This window comes from Zalophus californianus, chromosome 17, assembly GCF_009762305.2.
Source record: "Zalophus californianus isolate mZalCal1 chromosome 17, mZalCal1.pri.v2, whole genome shotgun sequence".
In the NCBI taxonomy this organism is placed as follows: Eukaryota; Metazoa; Chordata; class Mammalia; order Carnivora; family Otariidae; genus Zalophus; species Zalophus californianus.
The window spans coordinates 18293346-18310941 of NC_045611.1; the positions used below are offsets into that span (position 1 = coordinate 18293346).

General features: G+C 41.3%; 1 protein-coding gene across 3 annotated transcripts in view; it reads left to right on the forward strand.

The window, feature by feature from the left end:
- GFOD2 (glucose-fructose oxidoreductase domain containing 2) overlaps window positions 1-17596 on the forward strand; it is a 43987-nt gene that overhangs the window by 11409 nt on the left and 14982 nt on the right. Inside the window, exon 1 of one of the 3 annotated variants that reach the window (XM_027618030.1) lies at window positions 4740-4816. The exons of the other annotated variants lie outside the window; for them this stretch is intronic. The gene's annotated coding sequence lies outside the window, so the exon portion shown is untranslated. Of the gene's footprint in view, window positions 1-4739; window positions 4817-17596 lie in introns of those variants that run through there. 3 annotated transcript variants of the gene reach the window in all.

A 17596-nucleotide genomic window follows, 5' to 3' on the forward strand; every position in this document is an offset into this window, starting at 1 on the left:
GGATTGAGCTAACTAGTAAGCATGAGTCATGTTATGTGGAGGAGAGTTGTTGGAGAGACAGTTCTAGGTGAGGGCGCCCTCTTAGCAGGTCAAGTTGTAGTTTAAGACTGAGAGCAGCTGCTCATTTTCCTAATCCCAAGTGGCAGGCAGAGCTATTCTGTTATCATATGATGCTTGTTTTCTTTCCTGAACCATTAAATCATTATTTTGCTCCAAACTACTTAGATTAGTGACATAAGTCATCTCTATTATATTGGTTAACATATTGCAAGGCACTACTGAATTATATACAATTTTGATGAGTTCAGTATATATATCTTGGTTTATTAACTAACCATGCAGGAACAAGATCTGAAACATTTAATTTTTTCAGCAATATTTATTGAGCACCCACTATATATCAGGCCTTGTTCTAGGCACTAGGGATACAACAGTAAATAAAACAGACAAAAAATTCCCTGTCTTAAAGAAGCATACATTCTAGCAGGGGTGGTTGGGGGAGACAAACAATGAGGAAATAACTTGTTTCTGATACAATAACCTTTGAGTACAGGCCTGAAGAAAGTGAGGGAGAGAATAAGCCAAGTGGATAACTGTACAGAAAAGGGAACTGTAAGTGCAAAGCCCCTGAGACGGGAGCATACCTGGCATGTTTGAGATACATTCAGTACTGAACCACTGTGGCTGGAGCAGAGTGAACGAGGGGAAGAAAAACAGGACATAAGGTGAGAAAGATAAAAGAAGGGGATGAAGACAGACTATGTAGGACCTTGTAGGTCAGTGGAAGAACATTTGGCTTTTATTCCAAGAGAGATGGGAAGCCTGTTGGAGGGCTTGGGTGAGGAGTGCCTTGCTCTGACTTACATTTTAATTGAGCCACTCTCGGTGCTATGTTGAGAATAGATTGGGGCAGGGTACAATCTGAGAGGCCAGTCAAGCAATTGCAGTAATGTAGGCAAGAGAGGGGGTTGTGACTTGAACTGAGATGGTAGCAATGGGAGTTGTGGGAAGTGCTTGGATTCAGGATGTATTTTGAAGGTAGAGAGCCAGTACAGTTTGTTAATGGATCAAATGTGAAGTATGAGCGAAAACTAAGAATCAAGGATTACTCCCAAGATTTTTAATGGAGCTGTTGGAAAATTTGTGTTACCAGTTTCTGAGATGAAGCCCTTGTGGGAAAAGCAAGTTTGGTGAGGAATGGGGGGGATTCCAGGAGCTTAATTCTGGACATTTTAAGTTTGTGATGTGTATTAATATAAACATCTGGGACAACTGGGTGGCCCAGTCGGTTAAGTATCCAACTCTAGATCTCAGCTCGGGTCTTCATCTTGGGGTCATGAATTCAAGCCCTGCGTTGGGCTCCACATTGGGTGAAGGGCCTACTTAAAAAAATAAACATCCAAGTAGAAATATCAGATAGGCAGTTGTTTATACTAGTCTGAAGCTTGAGAAAGAGGACCTGGCTAAAAACTTTAGGAGTCCTCAGAAAATAGATAGTATATATATTTAAGCTGTGAGACTGAATAGGATCATTATGGTTACCACAGTCATTATCAGGAGAAACTAGCAGAGAATATTGAGAAGTAGCCAGAGAGAATAGCAGGAGAAATTTGTGTTCTAGAAGTTGAGTGTTTCTAAGAGGGTGGAACATGCTTTATCAGATGCTGCTGCTGTCAGCATCAAAGTGCGATGAGGATGGGAATTGGCCGTTGGATTTTGCAACATTTTAATTGTATTTGACAAATATCAGGTAGCTAAAGCATTTATGACCAGTACTGTAGGGTTGTTGGCCATGGTGCCTCGAATACATAACATAAGATAGTTGTACAGTTACAGTTTGAAGTTCTGAACGTTTCGCTCTTCTACTTCTTTTGGACCCATTTTATTTTATTTTTTACTTTTTTTTTTTAATGTGAGCTCTATGCCCATCTTGGGGCTTGAATTCATGACCTGAGGTCAAGAGTTGCATGCTCTACTGACTGAGCCAGCCAGGTGCCCCTGGACCCGTTTTATACTGAAGAAATATTGTTAGGTAAGGTTTGAACACTATTCTGGGAGAAGGCAGTGTCTGCCAATTACAAATTGGCTTTTTAATGCCATTGGACTGCTGTGCTCTTTTCTTTAATGAACTACCAACGTGCCATTTTTTTTTAGTAATTCAGTCTTGGAGTTTGAGTAATGCCTTTCTCACGTGGAACTCAAAGTGCTTTACAGATGTGTTATTTAACATTTCTTCTTCTTCTTTTGAGAGGGGTTGGGGGATGGAGAGGGAGAGAGAGAGAATCTTAAGCACACTCGTGGAGCCCAACAAGGGGCTCGATCTCACAACCCTGAGATCATGACCTGAGCCGAAATCAGGAGTCGGATGCTTAAGCCACCCAGGCGCCCAACATTTCTTTATTTTTTTTAAGATTTTATTTATTTATTTGTCAGAGAGAGCACAAGCAGGGGGAGTGGCAGGCAGAGGGAGAGGGAGAAGCAGGCTCCCTGCTGAGCAAGGAGCCCGATGTGGGGCTCCATCCCAGGACCCTGGAATCATGACCTGAGCCAAAGGCAGATACTTAACCGACTGAGCCACCGAGGTGTGCCCCAACATTTCTTTAAATAAGATTAATTCATATCCTGTTGAATGCTCTGAGTACCCTGTTCTTAGCCTTTATAATGTTTATCTCAAATTGTAATGACATATTTATGTGATGATTTGATTGTGTTATCTCTCCTGCTACACTGTAAACTCTATGCAGGCAGAAACTATCTGCTTTGCTCACCAACCTAAGCTGTGCTTTGCCAGGCCTGGCCAGTAGTAGGTAATTAAAGTAAATATTTATTAATGAATCAGTTTGCATAAATTACAGGTATCGTTTTTATACATGAGCACCCGAAACACAGGCTGTGATTCACTAAGCTAATGTCACAATCTGTTTTAAAATTAGGTTGAGGGGGGCCCCTGAGTGGCTCAGTTGTTGGACATCTGCCTTCAGCTCAGGTTGTGATCCAGGGTCCTGGGATCGAGCCCTGCATCGGGCTCCCTGCTCCGCGGGAAGCCTGCTTCTCCCTCTTCCTCTGCCGCTCCTCCTGCTTGTGCATGCATGTGCGTGCTCTTTCTGTCTGTCAAATGAATAAATAAAATCCTTAAAAAATTTTTTTTAATTAGGTTTAGGGCCCATTTCACTAAATAACTAGGGTCTTGGCCTCCCTCTGGCCACAGTGCTTTATTTTAGCTTTTTAAAAAGATTTTATTACTTTCTTTTTAGAGAGAACTAGAGAGCATTGGCAGGAGTGGCAGAGAGAGAAAGAGAATCTCAAGCAGACTCTATGTGGAGCTTGGAGCCCTATGTGGTGCTCCATCTCACCACCCTGAGATCACGACGCAAGCCAAAATCAAGAGTTGGATGCTTAACCAACTGAGCCACCCACGTGCCCCTTAGTATATTTTATTTTATTATGTTTTTAATATTTTATTTATTTCTCTGAAAGAGAGAGAGAGTGCACAAGCAGAGGGAGCAGCAGAGGGAGAGGGAGAAGCAGAGTCTCCACTGAGCAGGGAGCCCAATGCGGGGCTCCATCCCAGGATGCTGGGATCATGACCTGAGCTGAAGACAGACGCTTAATCGACTGAGCCACCCAGGTGCCTCCCCTTAGCATATTTTATATGAGGATAGAATTACTGGAAAAAATTCATCCACAGAAAAATCTAGCCTCTTGATACTGGCTGGCCCTTTGGAATGTCTCAAGGGTCAGAGGTCTGTGGCAGTCTGTAGAGATGGCTCAGAGGAAGGAGGGATGCCCTGAGGATGCACAGCTTGGGGTGGCTGCTTGTGCTGGGGAACTCCAGGTGTGGAGTTGGTTCTGAGACGTGGTGAGGGTGGGCACTGAGTGAAGGCTTCTCACTCTTGTGGTATGCCAAGTCTTGTTCAACCTATATAGCTATAACCACAAACTTACACATCATTTCTTACTTAAAGCCATTATTAACTTTACTTGCATAAAGAAATACAGAAGAATTCCTTTTGAAACCCCCCTTCCCTAGTATGAGTTGTTTGTGAGTGGTGAGGACTTACTTCCCTAACACCTGCAGCTCAGCAGCTTGCTCAGTTTGACATTGGTTAGTGGGAATTGCTGTCTTCAGAAACCCTTAGGAAATGCTAAGAGTGACTAGATCATTAGCCTTAGCGTGAAGTTAATTCCTCAGGAAACTTACTCTCTTGGCTGCAGCCATTGTCTCGTATACTGTTGATATCTCCAAAAGTAAGCTGACGAGGTTTTTATGTTGTTTTTGAAAAAAGAGACTTTTAATTCACATAAATCCATTTTGTTTATGAATCTGAATCTTCAAGATGTGAAAACCTTGTTCTATGTTCTTAAATACAACAACTTATGGTGATTAAAAATTGAAGTTGGGCGCCTGGGTGGCTCAGTTGTTAAGCGTCTGCCTTAGGCTCAGGTCGTGATCCCAGGATCCTGGGATCAAGCCCCGCATCGGGCTCCCTGCTCAGTGGGGAGCCTGCTTCTCCCTCTCCCACTCCCCCTGCCTGTGTTCCCTCTCTCACTGTGTCTTTCTCTGTCAAATAAATAAATAAAATCTTTAAAAAAATTTAAGTATAATTTTCTTACAATTAATGCACAGATCTAAAGTATTCCTTTTGATGAGTTGTTACAGTTGTATCACCATGAAAGCACAATGCAACACAGAATATGGAATATTTCCATCACTCTAGAACATTTCCTTGTGCCCCTTTCCTGTTCAGTCCTGTACCCCCACCACCACTTCAGCCACCACCACTAACACCTTCTGACTACTATCAGTATAAATAAGGTTTGCCTGTTTCTATACTTCATATGAATGGAATCCTATAGTACGGTGGGGTTTTTGGTCTGTATGTGTGCCTGGCATCTTTCACTCAACATATTAAGATTCACAGATATTGCATGTATTCATAGTTCATTTTTATTGCTTTACTATATTTCATTGAATGACTATGCCATAACTTGTTTATCTGTTCACCTATTGATGAACATTTGGGTTTGTTTCCACTTTGGGGCTATGATGAATAAGGCTGCTGTGAACATTTTTTATACATTTTTGTGGACATATGTTTCTGTTTTTTTGGGTGAATATCAACAAGTGGAGTTGCTATGTCATTGGGTTAATATATGTTTAACTTGATATGAAACTGACAGTTTTCCAAAGTGAATGGTTATACTGTCTTACACTCCCACCTACAATGTATGACAGTTCTGTTTGCTCCATATCCTCTCCAAACTTTGGTGCTATCACTTTTTTTTTATTTTTGCCATTAGTGGGTATCTCATTGTGCTTTTGATGTATGTGTTCCTGATGACTAATGACATGGAATGCCTTTTCATGTGCTTGTTGGCCATTCCTGTATCTTTGGTGTTGAAGAGACTATTTAAGTCTTTTAACATTTTTATTTTTTATTTTATTTTATTTATTGGGGCACCTCGATGGCTCAGTCAGTTGAGCGCCTTCGGCTCAGGTCATGATCCCAGGCTCCTTCCTCCCTGGGGAGCCTGCTTCCCCCTCTCTGTCTGCCCCTCCCCACTGTTTGTGCTCTCTCTCTCTCTCAAAATAAATAAAATTAAAAAAGATTTTATTTATTTATTTGACAGAGTGCGTGTGCGAGAGAGAGCACAATCAGGGGGAGCGGCAGGCAGAGAGAGAGGGAGAAGCAGGCTCCCCGATGAGCAAGGAGCCTGGGATCATGACCTGAGCCGAAGGCAGACGCTCAACTGACTGAGACACCCAGGTGCCCCAGTCTTTTAACATTTTTACAAGTTTGGGTTGTTCATTTTTTATTGTTTTGTAGGAGTCCTTCTGCATACAAGTTACATACAGTATATATTTGGCAAGTATTTTTTCCTAGTCTCTGGCTTGCCTATTCATTTTGTCTAATGGTGTCTTTGAATAGAATTTTTTTTTCCATTTGAAATACAGCTTATTGATGGATTATGCTTTTTGTATCCTGTTCAAGAATTCCTTACCTGACCTATGGTCTTAAAAATATGTTCTGATATGTTTTTCTAGAAGCTTTGTAGTTCTGGCTTTTGCAGTTAGGTGTTTCATCTATTTTGAGTTAATTTTTGTATAAATAGTGAGAGAAAGAGGGGTCAAGGTTCTTTGCTATATGGACATCCAGTTGTTCCAACACCGTTTCTTTAAGAGTTTCCTTTCCCCCGTTCAACTAATGATTTAATACTTTAGCTGAGGGGTGCCTGGGTGGCTCAGTTGGCTAAGCGGCTGCCTTCAGCTCAGGTCATGATCCCAGAATCCTGGGATGGAGTCCCGCATCGGGCTCCCTGCTCCCCGGAGAGTCTGCTTTTCCCTCTCCTTCTGCTGTTCCCTCTGCTTATGTCCTTCCTCTCTCTCTCTCTCTGTCAAATAAGTAAAATCTTAAAAAAAAAAAATACTTTAGCTGAAAAACAATTGACTGCATTTGTGTGACTTGCAGGGTAAAGATAGTATTACAAGGCAGTAACTTTGTCTTTAGAAATCCCTAATGGCTCTTTTAGAAGCCTGGTGCTGAAAAATAGAAAGCATAATTTGTAATTTTAAAAAAGAATAGTTACAGAGCAAACTATTATAGATACATTTTTAAATAGCTTGGCTAGAACCACCCACACTCTATCCATCTGCAAGCTTCTGAAGAGCTGGATGCTTCTAATAGGATCAGGGAGACAATCTCAGAACAAGTAATGACACTTGAAAAAAACTGCAGCTAATCAAAAGAATTCTTTTTTTTTTTTAAGATTTTATTTATTTATTTGAGAGAGAGAGAATGAGAGATAGAGAGCACAAGAGGGAGGAAGGTCAGAGGGAGAAGCAGACTCCCCACTGAGCAGGGAGCCTGATGTGGGACTCGATCCCAGGACTCCAGGATCATAACCTGTGCCAAAGGCAGTCGCCCAACCAACTGAGCCACCCAGGCGCCCTAATCAAAAGAATTCTTAAAGATATACCGAGAGGTACTTAGGATAAATAGAGAATAATCTGACAGAGAAAACATTAACTACTCTATTCCTCTATTATATTTCTCCTTTTATCAAAGACTTAGCTGCGTGGTGTGTGTAGGGGGGTACCTATCTGGAAAAAGCAGGGTCAGGGAAGGTAGAATACCCAGTTCTCAGAACAGTTTTGTTCTCCTGATCCATTTGAATTACATCCCTAGGGTCTCAGAAAACTAGCAGGTGACCATCCTATAGCCCCATATACTATTCAATAAACTTTTGAGGCATTATGAAGCAGAGGGAGTTGCCAGAAGATGGGTGACATGCAACATCTGTCTCAGTTTTTAAAGGGAGGCTGATACTATTATTCCTCAGAAAGATACTAGAACATTTTATTAAACAAATGGCCTCTGAGCACAGGGAAAGACAACTGGTGAACACTGAAAGGTATATGGGTTTATAAAGAACAACATCATCTAACATTGATTGAGGGGTAATTGTGCCGGGTGCCTAAACTGTGAACAGTTGGTTACTGGCCTTGAGATTTTGGTCAGTTCAGACTCCATGTGTGTGCATTTGATAACAATATAATATTTTAAGTTAGTTATTTTGGCTTGAAGACATAGCCTGCTAATCAAATTTGCATCTGATACAAAGCTGGTACAAATAGTAAACAAATATTCAGAAAGATCTCAACTGGTAAATAAATGCCCAAGTTAAATGACGTTTATTAGAGGAAAGTTTTAAACTTTAGTTCAGAAAAGCTAATTGGTACACCCATGTTCATAGCAGCATCATTCACAGTAGTTAAAATGTGAAGCAACCCAAGTGTCCATGGACACATGAATGGACAGGCAAAATGTGGTATCTATGTACAAATGGAATGTTATTCAGCCTTAATAAGGAAGGTAATTCTGACACATGCTACAAGATGGGTGAACCTTGAGGATCTGATACTAAGTCAAATAAGCAAGTCACAAAAGTACAAGTATTATGTGATTCCACTTATATGAGGTAGTCTACCTAGAGAGTCAAACTCAGAGAGACAGAAAGTAGACTGGTGGTTGCTGCGGCTTGGGGATAGGGTGTTGTTGTCTAATGGATCTAGAGTTTCAGTTTTACAAGGTAAAAAGAGTTCTGTGGATGGATGGATGGTGGTGATGGTTGTGCAACAATATGAATGTTATTAACGCCACTGAAGTGTATGTTTAAAAATGGTTAAGATGGTAAATTTTATGTTAATATGTATTTTACCACATTAGAAATTCTAAAAAACCTGATTACACAAGTACAGAATACTTATTAGGCCATGTGAAAAATCCTGCTGTGTGTCAGGATGACATGGCTGTCTAAGTTCTATAATGAATGTAAGCTGTGTAATAGGAATATAGTAACCAGAGAAAGAAGGCAAGACAGAGTATGCTCAGGATATGGCATTTAGTTCCGGGGTTCCTATTTCAGGGGGTTGTTGATAAACCAGAGAGCGGGCAAACCAGAGCAGCCTTGACCTTGGCTACTCTTCTGATACAGAGTATGAGGAAGGCCTGAGGTAATTAGGGAGTTCTCTCTGTAAAGGAGTGTATCAGTAAGCTTTAGCTATATAACAAACAATTACAACAAACATCACAATTCAGTAGCTTAAAACAAATATTATTTCTCATGATTCTTTTTTTCCGCCCAGGTTTATTGGTATATAATTGACATATAACCTCGTGTTAGTTGAAGGTCTACAATGTACTGGTTTTATTTTCTAATGATTCTTTGGGAGATCTGGGTGGTTGTTCTGGTCTGGATCAGCTCAACTGGAACTGGATGGCCTAGGGTGGTCTCACTCATGTAACTAGCAGTTGGTTTTGTGTCAGGTGGGGCAGTGAGGATGACTTTGGTCACATGTGTCTTGAGATCCAGCAGGATGGTCTAGGCTCATTCACATGGTGATGGTCCAAGACAACCCAAGAGCAGTAAGAGAGGACGCCTTCAGGCAGAAGTAGTTTTCAAACCTCTTGGGTCATTTTGCTCTTGTGCCATTGGCCAGAGCATGTGACATGATTAAGTCCAGAGTCATTGTGGGAGGTGATTCACTATCTGATGGCATGAAAACAAAAGAAGGGAGTTACTGTAGTCATTGTGCAAACGACCTACCACCACCTAGGAAGTTTAAAGGAAACATAAAAGTTTCATTAGAAACATCACAGATAGAGGCACCTGGGTCACTCAGTCTGGTAAGTGGCCTTTTGATTTCGGCTCAGATCATGTCCTGGTCGTGAAATTGAGCCCCGAGTCAGGCTCTGTGCTAAGTATGGAGTCTGCTTAAGATTCTCTCCCTCAGCTCCTCTTGCTTGTGCTCTCTCTCTGAAATAAATAAATCTTAATAAATAAATAAATAAGGAATCATTCCTCACAGGTAGTTCCACAATGTAGAAGACTGAGGACTTCAAGTCCATCTACAGTAGAGTTTTCTAACTGAAATGGCCCCAGGTCAGAAGCGAGCCACCAATAAAGGGAGGGTCTTGTCATTGGATGTGTTGGAGAGGTCGTTTGACCTCTTGTCTTTCTGATCAGCTTGACCTCTTACATCCTGTCTTCAGGAAGCCTTTCCTGCTTGCACACCACCTGTGGCCCAGGTAATGATGGCTATTCTCTATGCTACACACAGATTTCTGTTGCTCTACCTATACTGAATAACAAATGTGTTTACATGCCTGTCTAGTCCATGAAATGGAATTCCTTTCCTTGAGGGTGATTCACCATCTCAGTGCCAGTGTCTGCAGGAAACTCTGTTCCATCCTCAGGTTGCCTCCTGGTGGTCATTTGGCTATGGCAACTCCAGCCATACTGTCTGCATTTCAGACAGAAAGAAGGGAGAAAGAGGGGAAAAGGTGCTTGTCAATGGAGATTACCTCCTTTAAAGAACATTACCAGAAGCTCTACCAAATGTTACCTTCTTCCTATATTTATCTTTTTAAGATACATCTTTTTTTGCAGGAGAGGTTAAGAAATACAGGTTTTAGTTCTGTGTGTTGCATCTCCTAGAAAAGGATTCATAGGCACCTTCTGCCCAGGGTCTGACTCCTACTCAAGCTGCCTACGGAATACGTTATGCACTAACACCAGAATTCCCAGAATCTGTGACTCCTCACACACACAATGGGGTAGGGTGTTCTTTTTATCATAGGCCTGGCTACCTTCATGACTATATTCTGTCACTTGGAGCTCCTAGCTTCATAACCCATGGGATAGGGCAGGGATCAGCAAACGTTTTCTGTGAAGGGCCAGATGGTAAATATTTTTGATTTTTGTGGGCCATATGGTCGATGTGTCACCTCCTTTACTGTTGTATTACAAAAGTAGCCATAAATAAAGAAATGGATGTGACTGTGTTCCAGAACTTAGAAAAATGAGGGCCAGACTGGATTTGCCCTCCACGTTGGGGAGTGGGTCTCTTCCTATGGTTTTGAAGAAGCTGTGGCTCCTTGGACTAGGCATACATACAGTAAGATAATATTCCACCAGTCTGGGAAGAGCAGAATCCACAAATCCCAGCTTCTGCACAAGTCTCAATAAGTCAGGCCTTTTGGGTTCCCTGTTTCTCTTAATGACACTACAACTTGTCATTTTATGTTTGGAACTTCAGTGTCATTTTTAGGGGGTTCCATTTCATGAAATATAACTTACATATCGGTAAATTTACTCTTTTTAGTGTACAGTTCTGTGGGTTTTGACAAATGCACACAGTCATGTAATTAACAGCACAGTCAAGATAAAGAACAGTTCCTTTACCACCCAACCCCCAAAATTCCCTGTAGCTCATTGCAGTTGATGCATGCCCCCAGTTCCAACCCTTGGCAATCACTATTTTCTGTCCCTGTTGTTTTCCTCTTCCATTATGTCACGTAAATGGAATCACACTGTATGGAGCCTTTTGAGTCTGGCATCTTTCAGTTAGCATAATGCACTTGAGATTCATTTTGTCAGTTGAGTGCATCAGTAGTTCATTCGTTTGCTTTACTGCATAGTATTCCGTTGCATTGGCATACTGTTTGTTTATCCATTCACCACCAGTTGAAGGACATTTGTGTTGTTTCCAAGTTTTGACAATTACAAATAAAGCCAATATTAGACATTAGAAAAATAGACATTCACATACAGGCTTTTGTGTGAATATAAGTTTTTGTTTCTCTTGGTAAATACCAGAAGTGGGGCTGCAAGGTTATATGATATGTATATATTTAACTTCATAAGATGACAAACTGTTTTTCACGGTGGCTATACCATTTTTTATTTTCACCAACAATGAACAGTTGCTTTATAGCCTTGCCAGCATTTGATACCGGGTTTTCTGAATTTCGGACATTTTAATAGGTGTGAAGTTACATTAAATAAGTTTCAATTTGCATTTGTAGTTAATGCAGTCTAATAACTAATGACTGTTAATATGGTAGAATTATAGTAATTGATTTTAGAATGTTGAACCAACCTTGCCTTCCTGGGATTAAATTCTCTTAGTCATGATGTGTTGTCCTTCTAACACATTGTTGGATCCCACTTGCTAATACTTTGTTGAGGATTCTGTGCCTGTGTTTATGGAAGATGTTGGTCTATAGTTCAGTGTCGATTTTGGCTCTTCTCTTCCTCCTTATTACCCCAAATCCTGTTGATAGGTGTCTGCTCCATTTCATTCCCTCCATCAAGCCCTCCTTGTCTTTTAGTTGATATCCTAACTGGTTCTTTGTCTAGAGTCTCTTAAATTCTTTTCCACCTAATTCACATTAAAAAAATGTAATGGTTCTCATTGCTTACTGTATTGGGGTCCAGGCAGAAAACAGCCACTCAAAGGGTTCATCGAAAAGTCTTTAATGAAGGGATTATTTACAGTGGTGTGAACAGTAAAGGAAACCAACCTACAAGAGATGGTGGAGCACCCTGGGACCGACTACCACTAGTCGTGTTGCCACCTCAGGCACAATGGGAAAAAGGTGGAGATACCAGAACTCAGTAAAAGCTGTGGCCAGAGAAGAGGGGTCCTCAGTAGGTACTTTGACCCTGTCAAGGAACACAGGCCCTGCCAGAACCACATCCTGGTAGAGAGAAGGCAGAAAATAAATAAGTTCATCCTTCCATCCATTTATCTCTCCTCCTGGTGCTTCCCATTGGCTGAACCCATAGCCTGGAGCCTTAGAATTGGCCTCCGACTCCTGAGAGAGCAGGGCCAAGAGGGGATCAGGTGGAGAAGGTGGGGCACACCAAGCATATAAGCATACCCACCTATCAAAGCCCAAATTCCTTAGTTAGCGCTTGATGCCACCAGCTCTGGCTCCTGCACACCTTTCTGACTTGTTGCCCCCGAAATTTGGGCTGTGTTTTTTTCATCCTTTTGTGGCCACAGCCTTCCTGTTAGGCCCTCCATAAAGGCATGATGTATCAACACTGGTTTGAGTGGTGGATCTGAGGCAAGCACTTGCCAAGCCAGACAACAGAATGAACTTTCCTGGCTCATACTTAGCACAAAAAAATGAAAGAAAAGTTGTTCCACACATACAAAACCTCTGTTTGTACAGAGGCTCGGGGAAGCTAAGTAACCTGCTCAGGGTTTCACAGTTGGTTATGGCAGCTCTGTCATATACAGCCAGCTACAGAACCCTGGAAAAGTTAGCTAGCCTCTCTGAGCTTCTGTATCCTCATCTGCAGAATGGGATTGTGTGGACTTAGATGCACTGTATGTTACACTAAATATTGTTTGGCCTGTTACACTTTACTGTATTTTAGCTCGGAGTATTCTTTATATTCCTACACAGGTTTTGAAGAGGAGACCTCTAAGAGAAATTTTTCTAAAATGATGTATGCAGTGCCTTACTATGGGCCCAGACCCTGTTAAGAATGCTTTACAAGTATTAACTCATTTAATCTTTAACTCCCCTATCAGGTCAATACAACTATCCCCATTTTACAGATGAGGAAACAGAAGCACAGAATGATTTAAAAACTTACCTGAGGTTACCTAGCTGGTAAGTGGTATAGCCAGGACTTGAGCCAGGCAAAGTGGCTGCAAATTCCATGCCTCTAACCTCTGTGCTGTCTTCCCCAGAGCCTTGCAAAGTCCTGTCAGGGCACTTTCCACCCTTCAGTCCTGACCAGCATGTGGTCATTAGAGTGTATGGGAACTAGGCAGGGCTGACTTTATGGAGATCTTTGGAGGATATGAAAGGTATATATACAAGAATGTTAAGGGCAGGGAGTAGGGAAATTTTAGGGGTTAGAAAGGGTAGTCACTGAAATAAGGGAAACCAGCTCTGCCTGCCTGAACAGGAAATACCTAGTGATCAAGCCTGCCTAGCTTCATGCCTTCTGGCTTCCTCAGAGGCCAGCTGATGCCCCTTTATGGGTGTTGATGAAGCTGCCCTTTAAGTCACTGTCAGTAAAACAGAGGTTATTAAAATGTCCTCTAATCCGTTCTGTTATTTTAAGCCACCAATGCAAACATACACCCAAATATAACTAGAGCATGAAGAAATGAGGTGGGAGAGAGGAGGAAGTGTGCTCTGGGCGTGAATTTTGAGAGAACATGGATCTCCTTGTTTATAGTGGCGTGTCACTCCTCTGGCTCTCATAGCTGTTGGTAATTAATGACCCACAAAACTTACGCAGAAGCTTACTTGTCTAGTGCTACAAATTTGACACTCTCAAGCTCCCAGAATGTCAATGATATGTAAGTAGCCAAAACAAAAACAAAACTGCAAATGCAGAAGGTGACCAAAATAGCTGAAGGGGAGAAGTCCAGGACACGATAATTATAGAAGATACTATGTGACTGACCTGTTTCTAACTAGAACGGAAGTCTATAAGGGCAGAATTATCAGCAAGGAGGAAAAAGACATAGCTGAGAGGTCACAGACATTATTCCATCATTATTAGAAAGAATGATGATTAGGATAAAACCCAATGGTAGAGTGCAGGGGGCAAGCCAAGATCCACAGCCCCAGAGAGTTAGAGACAGGAGGGCAGGAAGCTGATAAGGGTCTGGAGTTAGAGACAGCCCGTGTCATGCTTATTTCAGTGGTTCACAAAGGCACGGGTGTCCTTCAGGTAGCGTCAAGCGGGATATACTGGCAAACCAACCCCTAAGATAGACATGTAAATTACATAGTACATTTGTATCTACACTAGAAGCAAAAGAGATGCTCAATCTGAAAATAAAATTAAGAAAACAATTCCAGGGGTACCTGGGTGGCTCAATCAATTGAGCATCTAACTCTTGATTTCAGCTCAGGTCATGATCTCAGAGTTGTGTGATCAAGCCCCATGTCAGGCTCCCCGCTCAGTGGTGAGTCTGCTTCTCTTCCCCTCTCTCCCTCTACACCTCCTCCTGCATGCACTCTCTCTCTCTAAAATAAATGAATAAATCTAAAAAAAAAAAAAAGAACAATTGCATTTACAATAGCATCAAACGGGCAACTGGGTGACTTAGTTAACCGTTAAGCGTTTGCCTTTGGTTCAGGTCATGGGTCCTGGGATCGAACCCTGCATCAGGCTCCCTGCTCAGCGGGGAACCTGCTTTTCCCTCTCTTCCCGGCTCGCTCATGCTCTCTCTCTCAAATAAATAAAATCTAAAAAAAAAAAAAAAAATCAAACAAATACTTAGAAATAAATTTAACCAAAAAGTGTGTAACTTACTCTGAAAACTGCAAAACATTGTTAAAAGAAATTAAAGAAGACCTAAATAAATGGAAAGGCATCCCATGTTCATGGATCATAAAATCTAATGTTAAGATGACCGTATTCCCCAAATTGATCTACAGATTCAAAGCAATCTCTATCAGAATCCCAGATTGACAAACTGAACCTAAAATTCATAGGAAAATGCAAGGGACCCTGAATAGCCAAAACAATATTGAAAAAGAATGAAGTTGGAAGACTCACACTGACTTCAGAACTTACTGTAAAGCTAAAGTAATCAAGAAAGCATGGTATGCATAAGGATAGACATATACAGCAATGAAATAAAATTGAGAGTCTCTAAGTAAATCCATACACTTATGGTCAACTGATTTTCAACAAAGGAGTTATCATTCAGGGGAAAGAACAAACTCTTCAACAAATGGTGCTGAATAACCACGTGGGGAAGAATAAACTTGGATGCCCCTACTTCCCAATTTCTTCATCCCCGCTAACCCTCCCACTAATTTACTTTCTATTTCCATGGATTTGCCTGTTCTGAACATTTTACATAAATGGAATCATACAATATATGGCTTTCTGTGACTAGTGTCTTTCACTTAGGGTAATGTTTTCAAGGTTCACCCATGTTGTAGTTTGTATCAGTACTTCATTACTTTTTGTGGCTGAATAATACTATGTTGTATGGACATACCACTTTTTTTTTTTTTAGGTAGGCTCCACAGGCATAGAGCTTAAGGTGGGGCTTGAACTCATGACCCTGAGGTCCAGACCTGAGCTGAGATCACGAGTTGGGCACTTAAGTGACTGAGCCACCCAGGGCCCTGGTTATATGGGTATGAAGCTCTGGAGGGGAATCTGGGCTTGTGCTGCAGATTTGGGAATCACTGGTATACTGATAAAGCTTTGGACATGAGTAGATAAGAGAGCATGTGGAGCAAGAAGAGAAGAGAACTTAAGAACTTCAGCATTGAAAGAAGTGGGGAGCCCGGAAGTGACACTCAGAAATGATCAGAAAGGTGGATGTCATGGAGGGAGAGGGAAGAGAGGTATATCCCTAGTACTTGCAGTTGAGGAATGAAATAGTTACGGTGCATTTACTAAAGGAATGCCATGTCTCCCTGACAAATAGGTTGACTCTGATCTGTGAGGAGATGCAAGTGAGGCAGTGTTATGTGGATTAAAGTAGAACAGCAAAGTTGTACATTTGGATAAAACTTGTTAAAATTTGGGATTTGCGATGACCAAGTAAGTTTTTTTTTTTAAGATTCTATTTATTCATCAGAGAGAGAGAGGCAGAGGGAGAAGCAAGCTCCCTGCGGAACAGGGAGCCCTGTGCAGGACTTGATCCCAGGACCCTGGGATCATAACCTGAGCTGAATGAGCTGAAGGCAGACACTTCACTGAGCCCCCCAGGCACCCAAGATTTTTTTAAAGGTAATTGGAAGACTAAGGAACTAGAAAGTATTTATAAAATTATTTTAAGTGGTACAGACCCAGTGGAAAACAGTGTAGTGGTTCCTCAAAAAATTAAAAATCTACCATATGGGGATGGCTGGGTGGCTCAGTCGGTTATGTGTCTGCCTTTGACTCAGGTCATGATCCCAGGGTCCTGGGATCGAGTCTCTCATCAGGCTTCTTGCTCAGCAGGGAGCCTGCTTCTCCCTCTACCTGCTGCTCCCCCTGCTTTGCTCTCTCTCTGCCAGATAAATAAATAAAATATTTTTTAAAATAATAAATAAAAATCTATCATATGATCTAGCAATTCTACTTCCAGGTATATACCCAAAGGAATTGAAAGAGTGTTAAAGGGGGGGGGGGTTCTTGAAGAGAGATTTGAACACCCATGTTAATAGCAGCATTATTTACAATAGCTAAAACATGGAAACAACCCAAGTGTCTGTGTACAGATAAATGAATAAACAAAATATGGTATATACATGGAATGGAATATTATTTGACCTTAAAGGGGAGGAAATTCTGACACATGCTTCAACATAGATGAACTTTGAAGACGTTATACTAAGTGAAATAAGCCAATCACAAAAAGACAAATACTGTATGATTCCCTTTCTGCAAAGTACCTAGAGTATAGTCCGATTCATGGCAACAGAAAACAGAACATAGGAACTCCTGGCTGGCTCAGAGCGTGTCACTCTTGATCTTGGCGTCATGAGTTCCAGCCCCATGCTGGGTGTAGAGGTTACTTAAAAATATATATATATTTTTTAAAGACAACAAGAAAGTTGAATGGTGGTTGCCAGGGGCTGGCAAGAGGGATTGGGATGAGGAATTAGTGTTTAATGGGTATGGAGTTTCAGTTTGCAAGATGAAGATTTTTTGGAGGTAGATGGTGCACAATCTGTATTTCATATCACTGAACCTGTACACTTAAAAATGTTTAAGATAGTAAATTTTATGTGTATTTTACCACACACACAAAAAAAAGAATTAAACTTGAGAAGAAAATGATAGTGACACAGCCTCATCCCTATAATCTGACTCAGTGGGTCTGGAGTTACTGCTACCTAACACACAGCCAGAGTGGGGACCCCTGGTTTAGCACATGGGCTGCTGTAGGGGGAAACTGGGTAACCCTGAGCACACCCAAATCTCATCTTGGTTTCCAGGCTGACTTTTGTTAGTTTTTTGTTGTTGTTTTGTTTGTTTTGTTAATTTTTTTTAACTTTTTTCATTTAAATTCAATTAATTAATGTATAATGTATTATTGGTTTCAGAGGTATAGGCCTCTGATTCATCAGTATTATATAATACCCAGTGCTCATTGCGTCACATGCCGTCCTCAATGTCCAGACTTTAGTTTTGTTCTTTATTTCATTTATTTTTTTTAAGATTTTATTTATTTGAGAGAGAGAGAGAGAGAGCACGAGCTAGGGGGAGGGGCAGTGGGAGAGGGAGAAGCTGACTCTCCGCTGAGCAGGGAGCCTGACTCGGG